A 17,773-nucleotide genomic window follows, 5' to 3' on the forward strand; every position below is an offset into this window, starting at 1 on the left:
CTGACTTGGTTATTTGAGACGGTCATTTTATAAAGATGTTTCTTTTTCAAAGACATTTATGCATAATCTCATAATCTAAATATCATAATCTAGCAGTTATTTTTTGTTTTATATGTTCATGTTTTCATATAACCGTTTTCATGTCACGTTTGTATTTGTCAACAACCATTTTCATAACAGTATTTTCATTATCTCAATGACGGACATGCCCCGCCCCCTGCACATGCCCCGCCCCCAATTACTCGAGTACTCGTTTTTGAGACCTATCGATGATCGAAATGAGAAATTGACAAAAATGCCCATCCCTATATGATACTCGTACATATTTGTACAAATACTCATACATAATCCTGCAGCTTTTACTCCGACTCCTGCCATTGGCTACAGCCTCAATTCCTGTACATATTTATCATGATTTTTGTAAATCAGTTGCACCCCTTCTTGGAAAGCAGTCCCAGAAAGAAACGTTTATATTAGGTCCAATGTATTCTTTAAAATGATTACAAATTGGGCCATTGGGGAGGTCTCTTCACACCTCATGACCTACCTCTGTTTGCAAGAGCGGAAATGCTCACATAACATCAGATATTCAATTATTTTGTCATCAGTTGCACTGCTGATAACGTCCTGTTTGCATGTAAATAATTTACGTGATCAAAAGATTAATTGAATAATCAACATTTTTTAAACAAATTCATATGTGCTATTAAAAATATACTTTTAATAATGGAAATGCACACCTATCAGTGAACTTGTTACATAAATGTATTTAACATTTAATTATGCAACACTTTTTACAGAAGGAAATCCTACAGTTATGTAAAGGGACAACAACAACATCATCATCATGTCCTGTCCTGTCCTGGGCACACTGGGCAACATGTGTCCTCCAACATATTCGATCTGTGGCCACGTTCTTCACATCTTCTCATGGAACACCTGCATTCTTCAGGTCTTCACGAAACATCTGTCTCATGTCTTCCTTGGTCTTCCCTGTCTCCTGCGTCTTCCTGGTGGTGTCCACTTCATAACTGTTTTGGGGTGTTGTTGTTTGGGCATGCGTAGGATATGTCCAGTGAGGTGCACCCTTTGCTATGTCACAGTTTCTCAAAGTCTTCACGTGGAGTACCACTCCTGCTCATGATCTCTTCGATATATGCAGAACCAATATTCATAAACTGTACTTGATGTCTGCTTATGCCTTTATCAAAAAAGCATCAGTGCTCATCAGGAGTTTTAGTAAAGGACATATTTATTGCCATCGACTTCATGATGCTATATTCCAATGTATATATCTGCATTTGTATATTTGCATATATATGCATTTGTATAACAGTGTTTGTTTGAACAAATGAAGATAGTGAGAGTGAACACCTTTTGAAACCAATATGTATTCATTAAACCTTTTATTACAGTGGGATAGTATTCACTATAGTAAATGTCCACCATAACTAAATATATGGTATCATTATATCACTACCTTGCTAATGTAAATGTAACATGAATGTATTTTATTAAAGCATTGACCTTAAAGAATTGGCCTTTCATTTAGTTACAATAGAAGTGAACAATAATCACAAGGATATAGTTTATATAGTTTTAAAGTTGAGAATATAAAATGTTCTTAATGTTTTTGCCTATTTATTTCTTAAAGGCAAGAAACCAATATATTTTCAGATAAAGTTTAACCTAATTTCTTTTATTTGTACCTGTCACGGAACGCTCAACCACGCCTCCTCCTGGTTTCACCAGATCTCTCTCTCCTGCGTATTAAGACTGCATTTCCCTTCCTTGCTCCTCTGCTAATTATTAGTTCATTATTATCACCTGTGGACCCTCAGCTCACCTTTATCTGGACTGCTCTGCTCATTGTTCATTTGTGAAGTCTTGATTTACCCTTACTCTGCCTCTGGCTTATTCCTTGTGTTTGCACTTTATGACTGCCTATCTCTGTTGGCTTACCTGTGTGAATAAAGTCTTGCAAATGGATCCGAACGCTTCAGCCTCTTCGTCACAGAAGACTTCACCAAAACAGGATCCAGCAGATTTTCATCGACTGGCCTCCGAGGTATCCTCTCAAGCTGAGGTGCTGCTCACTCATCAACAACAGCTGGTGAAATTAACAGCTCTCACCGAGGAGCTTGTGAGATCGGTCCGAGCCCTTACCCCGCCGAGCGCGGCTGAGAATCCATCTGCACCTGCAGCCGTTCCCCCCGCCGTGAGTAACAATTCAAACCATCCAAAATTATCCCTTCCCGAGAAATTTGATGGCTCACCTTCTGCCTGTAAGGGATTTCTGTTGCAGTGCAGCTTGTATTTCAACCAGCAGACACAGTCCTATTCCACTGATGCGAGCCGAGTTTCCTTCATATGTTCCCTACTCACCGGTCGGGCTCTGGAATGGGCTACTGCGCTCTGGTCTGGAGGTCAGCTCTCTTTTCCCTCTTATAATGAGTTTTTGACCCAATTTCGAGAAGTATTTGAACACTCAGCAGGAGGAGAGGATCCAGGAGAACTTTTGCTTACGTTACGGCAGGGAAGGTCTACCGCAGCAGACTACACACTCTCTTTTCGGACCCTGGCAGCCCAAACTGGATGGGAGGAGGAACCTCTAAAGCTCCTGTATCGCAAGGGATTGAACCCGGATCTCCAGGGAGAGCTGGCATGCCGCGACGATGGTAAATCCTTGAATCAAATCATGGAGCTCGCCATCCGCCTCGACAACTTGATTCGCTCCCGACGCACACCTCTCAGGACCAGCTTCTTTGAGTATGCTTCCTCTAACGCGGAGTCGGAGCCCATGCAGATTGGTTACACACGCCTCTCTACGGCGGAGCGGGAGAGGAGACGCCGAGATCATCTCTGCATGTATTGCGGAGAGGCGGGACATCTGAGGGCCACATGTCCGGTTAACCCAGTGCTCAAGAGGTCTACTGCGGTGAGTTCGAATCCCTCTTCTAAGTTATTTCATGTGGATTGTTCTTTGAAGTTTAATGGACAGACTCTAAATGTAAAAACCTTGATTGATTCTGGTGCTGCTGGAAACTTCATCGATCTTGCATTCGCCAAAACTCTTTGTGTTTCTCTCCTCGCATGTGAGCCTGGTGTAACAGTGGAAGCGCTTGATGGGCGCCCCCTGGGGTCAGGAGAGGTGCAATACACCACACAACCTCTAACGCTCAGCATCGGGACACAGCATTCTGAGACCATCCAGTTATTCACGATTCATTCGCCTATGTATCCCATAATTTTGGGGCTTCCGTGGCTGGAGAAACATAACCCCCAAATTTCCTGGTCTGAAGGGAGGATATCCCGGTGGTCCGCATTCTGTCAGAGCAACTGCATGGTCGCTATCCAAGGTACTGAACACCACAGCGCTTCCCTCAAGGGAGTGGATTTTCAGAGAATTCCCCCAGATTATCACGACCTAGCTCTGGCTTTCAGTGAAGCTGAGGCTTCTCATCTTCCCGCTCACCGTGCTGGCGACTGTGCTATTGAGCTTTTGCCTGGAGCTGTACCTCCACGTGGAAGAGTTTACCCGTTGTCACAACCTGAAACAGAGACCATGAGGGCGTACATTGACGAACAACTGGCGAAAGGTTTCATCACTACCTCTACATCTCCGGCTTCCGCCGGATTCTTTTTTGTCAAGAAGAAGGATGGGGGTCTTCGGCCGTGTATTGATTATCGTGGTCTTAATGAAGTGACAGTGAAATATCGCTATCCTCTCCCGTTAGTTCCAGCCGCCCTGGAGATGCTCCGTACCGCCCGCTACTTTACCAAACTGGATTTGAGGAACGCATACAACCTAATTCGCATACGGAGGGGTGACGAGTGGAAAACTGCGTTCTCTACTACATCCGGGCACTACGAATATCGGGTAATGCCATTCGGCCTTTCTAACAGTCCTTCAGTTTTTCAAGCTTTTGTAAATGAGGTGTTCCGAGACATGTTACAGCAGAGAGTTATTGTCTATATTGATGATATTTTGATTTTCTCTGATTCCCTTGAGGAGCATGTCCAAGATGTGCGAGCAGTCCTCACGCGCCTGATTGAGAACCAGCTTTATGCCAAGCTCTCCAAATGTGAGTTTCACCAGACGCGTATCTCCTTTCTGGGCTATGTCATCAGTGCGGACGGAGTCTTGATGGATGACAGCAAGGTCAGAGCAGTGGTGAATTGGCCCCAACCTTCCTCTGTTAAAGAGTTGCAGCGCTTTTTGGGCTTTGCCAATTTTTACCGCAGATTTATCCGCAATTTCAGCGTAATTGTAGCACCGCTCACCTCTCTGCTTCAAGGAGGGGGAAAATTCTTTAAGTGGACAGCGGATTGCACCGCGGCCTTTGCTCAGCTCAAGGAGAGATTCACTTCTGCTCCTATCCTCCGTCACCCGGATCCTGAGAGGGAGTTTATCATAGAGGTGGATGCGTCTAACACAGGAGTGGGGGCTGTCCTGTCACAGCGGTGTGGTAAGCCTGCGAAAATGTTCCCGTGTGCCTTTTATTCTCGCAAACTCAACTCTGCAGAGCGCAACTATGACGTGGGTGATCGTGAACTTCTGGCCATGAAGACCGCCTTTGAGGAGTGGAGACACTGGCTGGAGGGAGCTCGTCAGCCTTTTACGGTACTCACTGATCACAGAAATCTAGAGTATATCAGATCAGCTAAGCGCTTAAACGCTCGCCAGGCTCGTTGGTCTCTGTTTTTCTCTAGATTCGATTTTAAGATCACCTACAGGCCAGGTTCTCAGAATGGCAAAGCTGACGCCCTGTCTCGACAGTTCGACGGTCCTTGTGAGGAATCTAAGCCTGAACCCATTATTCCCACTACTCTAATCGTGGCTCCTGTTCAATGGGACATTATCACTGAGATCACCGCATCCCTAAGTAATCACCCTGCTCCGCCAGAATGTCCCGCGGATCGTCTCTTTGTTCCGCCCGGGTTCCGCCACCGTGTGCTTCAGTGGGTTCACTGCACTCCCAGCGCCGGTCATCCTGGTATCGCTGCTACCATACAGTTAGTTTCCAATCGCTTTTGGTGGGCTTCACTCCAGTCTGATGTCATAAAAGTTTATTCATCAATGCTCTGTTTGTAACACTGTGAAATCCTCTCATCTCAAACCAGCTGGACTGTTACAACCTCTGCCAGTACCACAGCGTGCCTGGTCGCACATCGCAGTGGATTTTGTGACTGATCTACCTCCTTCCCAGGGGTTTACAACTATTCTCTCCGTGGTGGATCGTTTCTCTAAGTCCTGTCGTTTCATTCCTCTGTCCGGTTTGCCCACGGCTTTACAGACAGCCGAGGCTCTTTTCAACCAGGTGTTCCGTCTCTTTGGTCTGCCTGAGGACATTGTCTCTGACCGCGGTCCTCAGTTTACCTCCCGTGTCTGGAGAGAATTGTGCTGCAAACTAAATATCAATGTCAGTTTAACTTCTGGTTACCATCCTCAGGCCAACGGGCAGGTCGAACGTCTAAACCAGGATTTGATTCGATTTCTGAGAACTTACTGCCACCAGAATCAGCAGGACTGGAGTCGCTTCCTGGCCTGGGCTGAGTATGCCCAGAATTCTTTGTTAAAACCTGCCACTGGTCTAACCCCTTTCAAATGTGTTTTAGGGTTCCAACCTCCCCTCTTCCCGTGGGCTGGGGAGCCATCCGACCTCCCAGCAGTAGATGCGTGGCTTCAGCGCAGTGAGGCCACCTGGGATGCTGCTCACGTCCACTTGCAGCACGCCATACGCCGTTTCCAGCATCATGCAGATCGGAGGAGGCGCGAGGGTCCTCGGTACCGACCCGGTCAGTGGGTGTGGCTCTCTGCACGAGATCTCAGGCTCAAGCTCCCAAGCAAGAAACTTTCTCCTCGTTTCGTCGGACCATTTAAGATCCTTCGTCAGATAACTCCTGTTTCTTTTCGTTTGGAACTTCCTGCTCATTACAAGATCTCACCCACATTTCATGTGTCCCTTTTCAGACCCGCTGTCGCTCCCAGGAGAGAGAGGAGCCGGGAGGAGGTCGCTCCTGTGCAGACTCCTCCCATTGAAGTGGACGGTTCGGAGGCTTTCCGGGTGCGAGAGATCCTGAACTCCAGGCGTCACGGCGGGGTGTTGCAATACCTTATCGACTGGGAGGGGTACGGTCCCGAGGAACGCTCCTGGGTCAGGTCTCATGATATCCTGGATCCTACATTAACTGCTGCTTTTCACCGACACCACCCAGATCGACCGGCTCCAAGACCCCGCGGTAGACCCCGCCGTCGACCAGGTCCTCGCTTCCGGAGCCGCTCGCAGGGGAGGGGCTCTGTCACGGAACGCTCAACCACGCCTCCTCCTGGTTTCACCAGATCTCTCTCTCCTGCGTATTAAGACTGCATTTCCCTTCCTTGCTCCTCTGCTAATTATTAGTTCATTATTATCACCTGTGGACCCTCAGCTCACCTTTATCTGGACTGCTCTGCTCATTGTTCATTTGTGAAGTCTTGATTTACCCTTACTCTGCCTCTGGCTTATTCCTTGTGTTTGCACTTTATGACTGCCTATCTCTGTTGGCTTACCTGTGTGAATAAAGTCTTGCAAATGGATCCGAACGCTTCAGCCTCTTCGTCACAGTACCGCAGTATGGTTATTTTATACTGTTGTGCAGTAGTTTGGCCGCTACATTTGTATTTAAACTGTTTGACATTAAATATTGGAATATGCTTACAAAATTGTGTGCATTCATTATGCTTTTGTTACATTTATTTTAATTCCAAGAGTTCAGATGGTGAACGATGGCATAAAGAAGTGATCTAATATATATATATATATATTGTAGTGGGATCCGGTATTTATCCCAGTTCCTGATTAACCCTTAAGATACAATTATATTAATTGCAGATAAGCAGTCTTGTGCTGTCAGGTCAGTATTAGGTCTAAGCCTACACTAGCTCGTTATCTCATACCATTAATCTAGTGATATGAACATCTCGTCCCTTAATGAACAATACAAAATCAATAAACAGTCAATAACCCTTGTAATGAGACCATACTCACCACCCGGTGGTTTTTCTCAACGATGGTTGCTTGACCCCTTGGCCGTGTCAGATGTGATAAAAATGCTCTATCTATTCTTTATGCAATTGACTTTATAAGCTGAGGTAAAAAACTGAAAAATACTTTTTCTTTATAAAATGAAAATTTATTTATACAAAAGATAAAAGTACTGGTTAAACAATGATCCAAAAGTAATTAGCAAAATAATAAAAGGTTACAGGTTGTAATACTTCAGCTTATCCAATCTCAGACAATCATGAATGAGTGGGTCAATATAAAGGTTTGAAATACCTGGTATGCAGTTTCAAGCAATAGATGTAAAAAAGTAACTTGTTCTCGTCCGAGCAATACAAGTCAGATTGATACAGCAGAGCAATGCAAATAAAAATACAGAGAGAGAGTAATTCTCAATGATGGTACATCAATCAAAAGAAATCGAAAAGGAATGCACACTGACAGAAAAAATACAGGGGTATTTATACCGAACTGTTTACATGTTAAGCAATCTGGGTTCTTTCCAAAGAGGAAGTCTAGTTTGTCTGCAAAGGAAATCAAGTGTGTCGATATCTTGTCATCTTAGTTACTCTTGTACAGACGATGCTGGCTCTTGCAGATTCTTCCATACTTTATGGTTCTTCCTTCCTTTTCTCCCCGTCATCTTAGGATGTCGTTTAACATGAGTGTGGGTGTATAATTCAGGAAGTGTTTTCGTTAGTTCATTTATACTCATATTGTAGCTTTCCCTTACACCCCCTCTTGCACTCACGGAAATACTTTTACTATTAACTTCGTCAGGGTATATTACGTTCAATTCATCCAATCTAACATTAAAAACATAGACAGTAGGAAGTACATAATCCAAACAACACTCATGAAAGCGATACCTAGTCTCACTCTCTTTCCAGAAGAAACCAATCACGAGAGTCCCGTACTGTGCGGACAGATTCTTAACCGTCTCCCGGTACCATGTCTTCGACACGGACATCCATCGGAATGAGTTCCTTCTCCTCGGGGCTCGATCCATTGCCATCAGCACTTGCGGAGATAACGCCAACTCGGCACCACTCTCCAATATGCTTTCGTCTACCATGCTTGGAACCCAGTGGGCTCTCGACAGACGTACAAAGCAGAGCTGTTGGATCGAGCACATAGACAAAGACAATTTGGCCGTTAACACGCGCCATCCTTGTACAAAACCCTGGAACAACCATTTTCCGCCATAGATAGGTTTGAATCTCCGCACAGCACCGTCCTTTCGAAATAGTTTCTCTGTGTCCAATCAAAAGCTCAACAGCTTCGTCTAGGTCTACAATTATTCATTTCATGTCAATAATAAAGCTCAATGCGTGATAATCGAGATGATGAGTGCTCTTTGGGTCAGTAAAATCCGCCATCGCTTTATAAAATGTAATAGATCTTATTTCAGCCATGTAATAACCCTGTTTGATTACACATTCTGTACAAAAATTCACATACATCAACATTTCTCTCTTATAAACTATTAATTTCAAAGGATAACAATATTTTTCACATTCGTGACATCTTCTCTGCATTACCCCGCTCGGTGTCTTTTTCATTATAGGCACCTAATGTAACACCAAATCATAAAATAATAAATCATTTTATCATGCACTATCTAGGATAGTTAATTCAATACAAAAAGAAAACAAAATAAATCAACTCATTGTTCTATTAATCGTAAGAAAAGAAGACAAAATAAACCAACTTATAATGTTCCGTTAATCATTGTTCATTCAATGAAAGAACCTAATACCTCTAAACCAAATCAATGTTAGATGATGGTAGATTATGTTTAAAGAAAGAAAAATCAACAGAAACAAAAAGAAATCACTATCAATCTTAAAGAGTGAAATCCTCTTTGTTGTCTGCTTTTATTTGGCCAGAATAAAAACAGAGAACATTTTAACATACTATTAAAAAATTACTATCAAATACTCGCAAATCTGCTTTAGTCTATAATGCAAAAAAGTAATTGAGCAATAGATCATAAAATCAAAAAATTTGTTTTTGAAAGAAAAAATCAAAATACAGAATATTCGTCTTCTTCATCTGACGTCATGAATGATAACAAACTAATACAATTCAAGTTCCAAAAAATGTCATAACTTCCTATTTACCAAATTATTTGGAAAAATCAATGGAAAACTAAAAAAATAATGAAGACATTATAACAGTAATCATTCTTATTTATAATAAAAATAAAATGAAAACAAATCATCATGGTCATAAAAATAAAAAATGATAAACAAAATCATCTTGGTCAAAAAACATAATGAAATGAAAACAAAATATCCCCGACCCTTTCAAAAAGAGGGCAATGACTCATTTTTTTTTTTTTTTCTGAGTCATTCTCCTCCTGTGTTCAACTGTGTTTCAACAACACCAAAATTTACAATTGTCTAAAAATTTGAATAATCGGCTGTAATCATTAATGCCCACAAGAATTGAGAGCATGAATAATTTTGGCTCTTCAATGTGCCGAGAACTGGCAGCCATTATAATTACTAAAAAATACAAAACTGCCAGTTTTATCACAAGGGGTCTAAGCATATCATTTCTCTGATAGCTTAATGCGATCAGAAAAATGTATGTTAGGATAGCAATCACTATTCCAACATATTTCAGCCAAAAAATGTCAATATAACATCTAGCGAAATTGTATACAAAAATTGCGCCTGCAAAAATCATTACCGCAAAAATGCCTCTTTGACCAAAAAGTTTTACATATCTAGCGCTTCTCAACAGCTGTGATACTAAAATCAGAACTAAAGAAAAATCATCCAGAATATTAAAAAGACCTAGGCTCAAACACATTAGAAAAAATTGTTGGCGGTGATTATAGAACAGCCCAGAAATCCAATACACAATTAACCAAAAGTTTATAATAACCATACTCACTATATCGCGGTTCGCTTGTTCTTGGCTGGGCCAGGACGAGCTTGTGTTTGAGCAATTTGGATAGGCCATTATCTATTTTTCGTAATGACCGCTGTTGTAATTCAGTTATGTTCAATCACCTTCCAAGTGTCAGTCTGTGTCAAGTTCACTAGTCAACCTGCCATGCTTATAAGGCCTCGAGGGGCCTCTTAAAATTGCGTAACTCGCAGTCCTCAAACTTTTCCATCCTCAATGTCAGAGTCGAACTCGCTTGCAGAGAGAAGCGCTTTCCGGTCCTTTAAGGAACCGTTCAGTTTCGACAGTCGATTGCAAACCAATCCTAGTTTGGAAAATTTAATTATCATAACTGTCGATACTGTCACTATAAAGATGACAGCCAGGCAGATTACCACTATTTGTATGTAAAACCATGATTCTACGAATAAATCCCAAATGGAGACAGCAAGCTCCTTAACATTATCCAAAGCCCACAGAATCGCTTTAGTTTGTACTTTCCAATAAACCGTGAATAGATTCCCTGTATTTGGCCTTATTAATTGAGATGAGAAGTCTGCAGAAAACATAAAATGCGGGCCCATTGAAAGGCCTTCCAGGTAATCGTCGACTAAATCAAAAATTCCCCCTAGCTCAAGTTGACTTTTCACCATAGATGAAAATGCACATTTTTTCATTATCTGATTTTTTGCTATCAACATTAAAGGAGCCCCTGGCGTAATTTGACTTATATCTTCCCATCGTTCCTCACTTCCAATCTTGTCTTTAAATGTACAATATAAGTGTTCCCCTTTATACATCCATGTTATATTAGGGCTGAACATGTCACCTGGGGTTTTAACAGTCCATTCATCGAACATCCTTTTGTCGCAAGCCTGTTCTTTACCCGGAAACCACAAATATTTCTCCTCTTCATCCCTTCTAAATTGAAACTTGCCAACTCCAAAATTCCATGAGCTTGATCTAATCTTATTTACGTCCTTTAAATAGTCATCAGACCGTAGACTATGCCTAGCAAAAGGACTCGATCTTTTTATATTAAAATTAGATGACGCCATCAATACTTTATAATCCCTACCATTGCTACCCCGATGTTCGCTAGGTTTCAACATTGGTAAATAGTATTTATTACTCCAATAACCATTGGTCAACACTAATTTGTTTAGTCCTATATTTGATTTATTATTCCTATAAGATATAGAAATTGGGAATATGTTCTTATTTTTGCTCTCTTGGAACGTTCTCCAAGTGACTGTTTGGCTAGATATCTCATCCAATCCCATTGCTACAGGGAACACATCCCAAACTCGGTACTGGAAGTTGGATAGTCCAATCCATCTTAATGTACCTTTATTCATTCCATCACTATGATTACTCCAAATACCTTGATTTGTATGAGTCCACCGAAGTGGGCCCTCAATTGCCAAACAATAAAGCACTATAGCGGATCTATATTGTTGATCAGATATATTAGTTAGAATATAACTCACTATCCCTGATGCATTCGCTAGTTCTAACGATATTCCTGCTCGTGGCGCATAATCCAAAGTCAATGGGTGTAGTCTACTACCCCCTACTCCGTTTTTCCACAATGTGTCGTTAATCGTCCATGTGTCTCTCTTTGACTCGGCCTTAACCATTTCATTGTTTGCGTCTTGATAACTCATCCAAGAATGCCACAGCTTGATGACCTCAATGCCATACTCTTTAAATTTATCGTTATCCCATTCGGATTCACTATCCAAATAGCAGATCCAGGCACTAGTCGTACCATATTCCGTTTTACAATTTATATCTAAATTGTACCATAACTGGTTTTCAGGTTTATTACTCAAAAACGTATTTTTAGTCAAATATGGGCAATCTTTTCTGTTTTCACACAATGCAAGTGGCACAACCTTTTACTCACATGTCACCCAGTCTAACTCTGCATAGGCTGGTTTGGGTCTATTTTTAAACACCCCCAAAATTAATACATGTGGCTTCAGTCCTATTGGCCAATAACTTTTCTGCACTGGGTTGCTCAAATCTGCATTATTCCACGTGTTCTTAGTTATTTTAATTTTACTAGTAGATCTAATTTTTCGTTTTTTGTTTGCTCCAATTACACTGTCATTTTTTATTTCCATAGTTATGGCTCTTTCTATGCCACTTTTTCCCATCCAGGTTTCCTGCACTACAGTACTGACCTGTTTAGTTAAACAATCCCATTTGTCTTTTTGTGATACTTCCACAATAGGACTATTCCATATTTTGTACACATGCGACCTGGACGTAAGGTTAGTTATATCTGAAAAATTATAAACCAAACCCTTCAATTTTACATGTGTCTGGTTATGGGCTTTTAAAACTACTCCATTGTAACTTGGTTTTATTCTTTATTACTTTATTCCCATAAAGAACTGGCCCTTTGGTTGCACTGATTCGTTTTGTACCCTTACAATTCCAAAAAGATTTATCTATTTTAGCAATAAATCCCTTGAACATTTCCCTTATCATTCTTGGCCCATATATTTCGCCTTTTAAAGTTACATTTTGTTTATAACAAATTTTACTAACTATTCTTTCAATTTCAGAACACGAGGCTACTCCTATTTTACTTTCTTTATTTTCTACAGATATGCCCAAGCAAACTATGAAAAAACTTATTAACAACGATATTAGTGACGCAACCAGGAACAGACTTAAAGTTCTCCTTTTTCCTCTCAGCGTCCTCTGCTTTCGTCTCGTTTCCGTTCCTTTTCGCCTCATGTTGCTGCAAAACAGAAAAAGAGACACAGAGAGACATGTCAACCTAAACTTTCCCTAACTGCTTTCTGAACCAATTGGTTACTTTGCTCAGCGAGTTAGTTTTAGGGATCACTGATCGTTCCACATGAACCCCCTCTATTGATCTTCCAACCCCCATGTAATCTGAGGTAGTTGTTAGTGAGACTTTCACTTCCCACTCTATACTGTGCTGTCCAGGTTCTATTTTGACCTTTACTATTTCTGACCCTGTAAACGTCCTCTGACGACGTGCTTGGATAGTAAGGTTCGTTTCCCAGACATAAAAACTATACTCTCTCGGCATATAAATAGGGAATTCTTCCTGTAAAGACATTTCTTTAATTACATCAATCATTAAATCGTATAATAATTTTTCCTTGTACTCTCCCTTTTCTTTATAGTTCACAAGACCATCCCCGTCATGCAATGATTCTTTCACCACTTGTTTCCATAGATTCAGGTCAGTGTCTCTAGACAAGGTTTTGTCCAGAACTTCCCCTTTTCGGAACGGGTCGGAATCTAACGGTATTTGTTCTCCACAAATAAACAGCCTGTCCCATAAAAATGCCTTTTCTTTGTCAGAGATTAAGGCTAATGGGTTCACTTCCCATTTTTCCATAATTTTACCATTTTGGAAACATCCTAAACTGGTACCACTTTTCCTAGTTTGCCATACTCCTTTCTGGCTGGTCACAACCATCCAGCGTTTTTTCAGAAGAATGACACACTTGTCACACCTTTTAAGTTGTCCTTGTTCAACTAGAACACACTTACACTCTTGGCCTCGTAGATTAAATTTTAATTTACAATCTACACAGTTTTTACAACCACAATTCCCAGTGGTTAGTTCGTACTGCCAAACGATCCAATTCTGCGTTTTTATCCGACATGCTCCACAGATTGAAATGTCTCCGATTGCACATGGGCCAACGGTTCTTTCACTACAGAACCATTTTGGCACAGTTTCCACCTGCGCTTTAAGCCAGGTGTGGCTTTCCCTCATTTCTCGAGTTCCTGCCCAGAGGAGTTTGCAAACTTCCTGTTTGCCACAGATCACACAGTCAGTTGGTCTCCGTCGGATAGAGGTAGTGCCCTCTCGACTCTCTCTATGCCACGTTTTCACCAAAAAGGATTCACTAAAATCTTTAACAACTACTACAGCGCCCTCCGTCGGATACTTAAAATCCTGCTGAGAGGTCACTCGCTGTTTGTTCATTATAGTTTTCTTAGTCTTTGCTCCCCACAAGATCTCTAACTGACCAAATTCCGTTTGCTTCAAGTTTAACGGTCGTATTTGAAGTTAATTCTACTACCTTATCTTCAGTTCCCGTTTTACTTCGAAAACGTCCCTGTTTTTGTTTTAATAAGATATAAACTTTTTGGCCTACCTTAAACGGATTTTTGCTTGTGTCAGTCGGTTCAGTAATTTGATTTGTTTTTTAAACCCTATAATTCAGAAAATGGAGGCATTCTGGAATTAGTAGGTCCCAGTCTCCTAGACTCTGATTTTTAATAAACCAATTTTTACATCTTTTCACACAATTCTCAGCTATTCTATTTGAATTTGGCTGATATTTAACTGCTTTAATTAAGGTGATACCTTGTTCTTCACAAAAGTTTTCAACCTCTAGCCCTGTTAAATTATGTGCATTATCTCCACGAACACGTTCTGGCGCACCTCTGTATTTTATCCAGTCCTTTAAGCTATTCACAACCACTGTGCTCGTAGCCTGTGGACATGGGTATATTTGTGTGAAATTTGAGCAATTGTCCACTATCATTAAGAAATAAACATTATTTCTCTTCGTTTTAGGTCTCAAGGGACCCGCGAAATCGAGGCTTATTTCGACATTCTCTTTTTCAGTTTTTGATTTTTCCAAAATCATGATATACACTGGTCATTACCTTCCTACAATCAGGACAGTTAAGCTTGATTTTGTGATAGCTGGTTTTCAGGTTCTGCACATACAAACCCATTTGTTGGCAGTATTTCGCAATATACGCTGTGGAAGGATGCTTCAGTTTATCGTGCAGTTCTTGCAATAGGGTCCCCTCGCTTGCTTTCGTAACTGCTCTCACTCGAATGTATTCATCGACCTTTCCTCTTGCAGCTTCCGTTTTTTGAACACTGTGGCTTGTCTTATTCAATACTCTTGGTTTAGCAATCTCATAGTTGTCTTTAATATTCATCCATAATTCTCTTTGTGCTAAAGGTTTCCCTTTTGCATTATGGAATTCATTCTGTTGCCCTATGTCCAAATTTTGAACTATACCCATATATACATATTCACTGTCCGTTACTAGTATACAATCTTTATGATTGTTATCTTTCATATGTGAAATTGCTCTGTCCACTGCAGTTACTTCAGCTTCCTGAGCACTTTTACTATCCTCCACTTTTACTATCTACCTTTCTCTCTATGGATAATTTTTCCATTTAGCTTGACTAAGAAACCCCACCATTCTTGGCCTTTTTCTGAACTACCCTCAGTAAAGTAACACATTTGTTTCGGGTTTATCATAGTCTGTTTTTCCTTTTTAGGCGTTTTTTTCATTTCTAAATTCAATCTGTTTATCAAAGATTAATTTTTTCCATTTCGCCCAGGTAAAGGTGTGAATCATCTTTTGTTCATTCACAAGATTTTTGGCTTCTCTTACCAGTAAATCTATACCTTCGCCTTTAGCTACTACTATTATCAGTTTCTCTGCAGCTAAGGATTTAATTGTCAGTAAATTTCTTGCTAACGTCGCTAATATGTCAACTGATGACATATTTTCATTCTTTCTTTGATTTGCCGGTTTTTCATGCGAAATGAACATCACTGGTGATTTTGAGCTACCTTCATTATATAGGATAACTTCCATTTCTTCATTTGTGTTATTAACTTTAACTACCAGGTTCTTATCAGGATCTCTTCTGATAATCCTCCCTGAATTTAAGGCCATTTCTATTAGGTCACATTTTATTTTTTCCAGGTTTTCATCCCATTTAAAGCTATCCCCGGCTGTGGCTTTATACATTGTTTTTGCTTTAGCACTATATCCTGGAATTAAATCTCGTATGAAATTTAATCTCCCTAGCAAGTTTTTGCAACTGTTTCAAGTTTTTTATTTCTGTATTTTTTAACTCTTTAAGTTTCTCTTGGGTTGATTGTGCAATTCCCCTTTAATTTCCTGAAATTTCAAACCCTAGAAAATTGACCTTCTCCTTCCCCAACTCTAGTTTTTTCAGATTTAACAGGAAGCCAGCTTCTGCTAATCTGCCAATGGTGTCCGTTAGGACTTCCATATGATCTTTTACGGTTTCCGTGGCAATTAATACATCATCAATGTACACTGTGACAGGTAAACCTTCCAAAATTTCCGATATTATTGCCTGGAATACCTTAGGAGGGTTGCAGAACCCTTGCAAACGGTTAAATATCATCTGTTTCCCTTCAAAGGTGAAGGCCGTATGTGGTCGGCTTTCTTTAGCCAATGGGACTGACCAGAACCCATTAGCTAAGTCTATTTTAGACAGGATTTTACCACCTTGTAGGCCATTTGTTGCGTCTCTCGCATTAATTAAATACCTGGTGTCAGGTACTGTTACTTTATTTAATGCTTTGAAATTTGTCACTAAACGATAGGTCCCATCAGATTTTTCCACGCTCTGAATACCCATAACCTTTTTACGAAGCAATTCCCCTATAGTTTGTTTTATTTCTGCATATGCAGCTTTATTAAGCGGGTATTGCCTCTGTGGTGTTGGGATTCCTCCCACTATAGTATACTCATATTTATCTGATAACTTCCCACAATCGTTTTTACTTTTTGCGCAGTTATTTTTATATTTTTCGAGTAATTTTCTTAACTCGTCTTTTGGTAGTAGAGTCTCGTTTACAACTCTATTTATCTCTTGCCCCAGGTCGACTGTTTTAAGCCACTTAACTTCCCTGATCTCCTCAGGAACCTTCTCTGTCATTTCTTTAACGAAAATAACATCTTTCAAACACATTAAATTTGAGCTGCCTAATATGCAATGCAAACCTTCCCAAAGATATCTATCTCTAGTGACAGGCCCCATTTCCTTACTAAATCCATACACTCTATATATTTGCTTTTTCACTAGGCCTGAGCTTATGTCGGTCATTTGATCGGAATTTATCTTTTTGAAAGTTAGATTTTTGTTTGTCTCTCGCTCTCTCCGCTGGTCTGTTCCTTTCTGGTCCTGAACTGTCTTTCATTCTTTGTCTTCTATTTGTTTCTCTGTCATATCTTGCTGCAAATTTAGACAATTCTGACCAGTCAGTTTCCGCCCCCCAACTTGCAATTTCTCTGCAACCTGGTAGGTCTACAACTATCTTTTTTTAATCTGGCTAGCATTTTTGTTTCAGTCCAGCCTTCTCTAGCCTTTTCAGATAAATATGGCCACAATCCTGTGGTTTTTACTATCTCTACTTCTTTCCTAAATTCGGCTTCCTCATTTATTCCAATTACTTTTGAATTATGATCTTTTAATGTTTCCAATCTTAGAGACAACCCGGTATGATACTTAATCATTTGTTCAATCAGGCTTTTTGTGACATTTAACGTTTCCCTCAATTCAGCTACCATTCTAGCTTTGGCCATGTTATTGTTGCCTGCGCCAGGAAATCGCATATTCTTCAATACCTGAATTGAAGTGACGCTGTCAGTTTTTGCCTGTCTTTTCGGCCCACGCCTCAGTTTAGGCCTTACTTCCTCATCTGATTCTGAGTTTACTCTCCCCTTTTCCTGCCTAGAGATGGCTGCCATTAGTGACAAATCTATTTGAGGCTTAGGAGGAAGTAACTGTTTCTTGCTGCTTGTCTCCTCTCTGTCAGAAGTTGAGTACTCAGATTCAGACAGAGATTCTGAGGATTCTTCTTCATCCTCTATTTTCCTTTCATATTTTACTATTCTGTATTATCTTTCACTACTCTCCCTGATAAGCTTTCTAGTTTTATCAGGTTTTAATTGTTTTCTGGGAGCTTTGCCCTTACGGGGCGGTAGCTCCTGATGTGTGTATTCTCTCAACTTCCAAATTTAGTTGTTAGTCG

At 40.6% G+C, this 17,773-nt stretch overlaps 1 pseudogene across 1 annotated transcript in view; it reads right to left on the bottom strand.

Annotated features, from left to right (window-relative positions):
* The window catches only part of LOC307125682 (ankyrin repeat domain-containing protein 34B-like), a 407,861-nt pseudogene that overhangs the window by 187,135 nt on the left and 202,953 nt on the right, over positions 1-17,773 (bottom strand). The gene's annotated exons all lie outside the window — the stretch shown is intronic.

Source organism: Gobio gobio (assembly GCF_949357685.1).
Source record: "Gobio gobio genome assembly, chromosome: 4".
NCBI lineage: Eukaryota > Metazoa > Chordata > Actinopteri > Cypriniformes > Gobionidae > Gobio > Gobio gobio.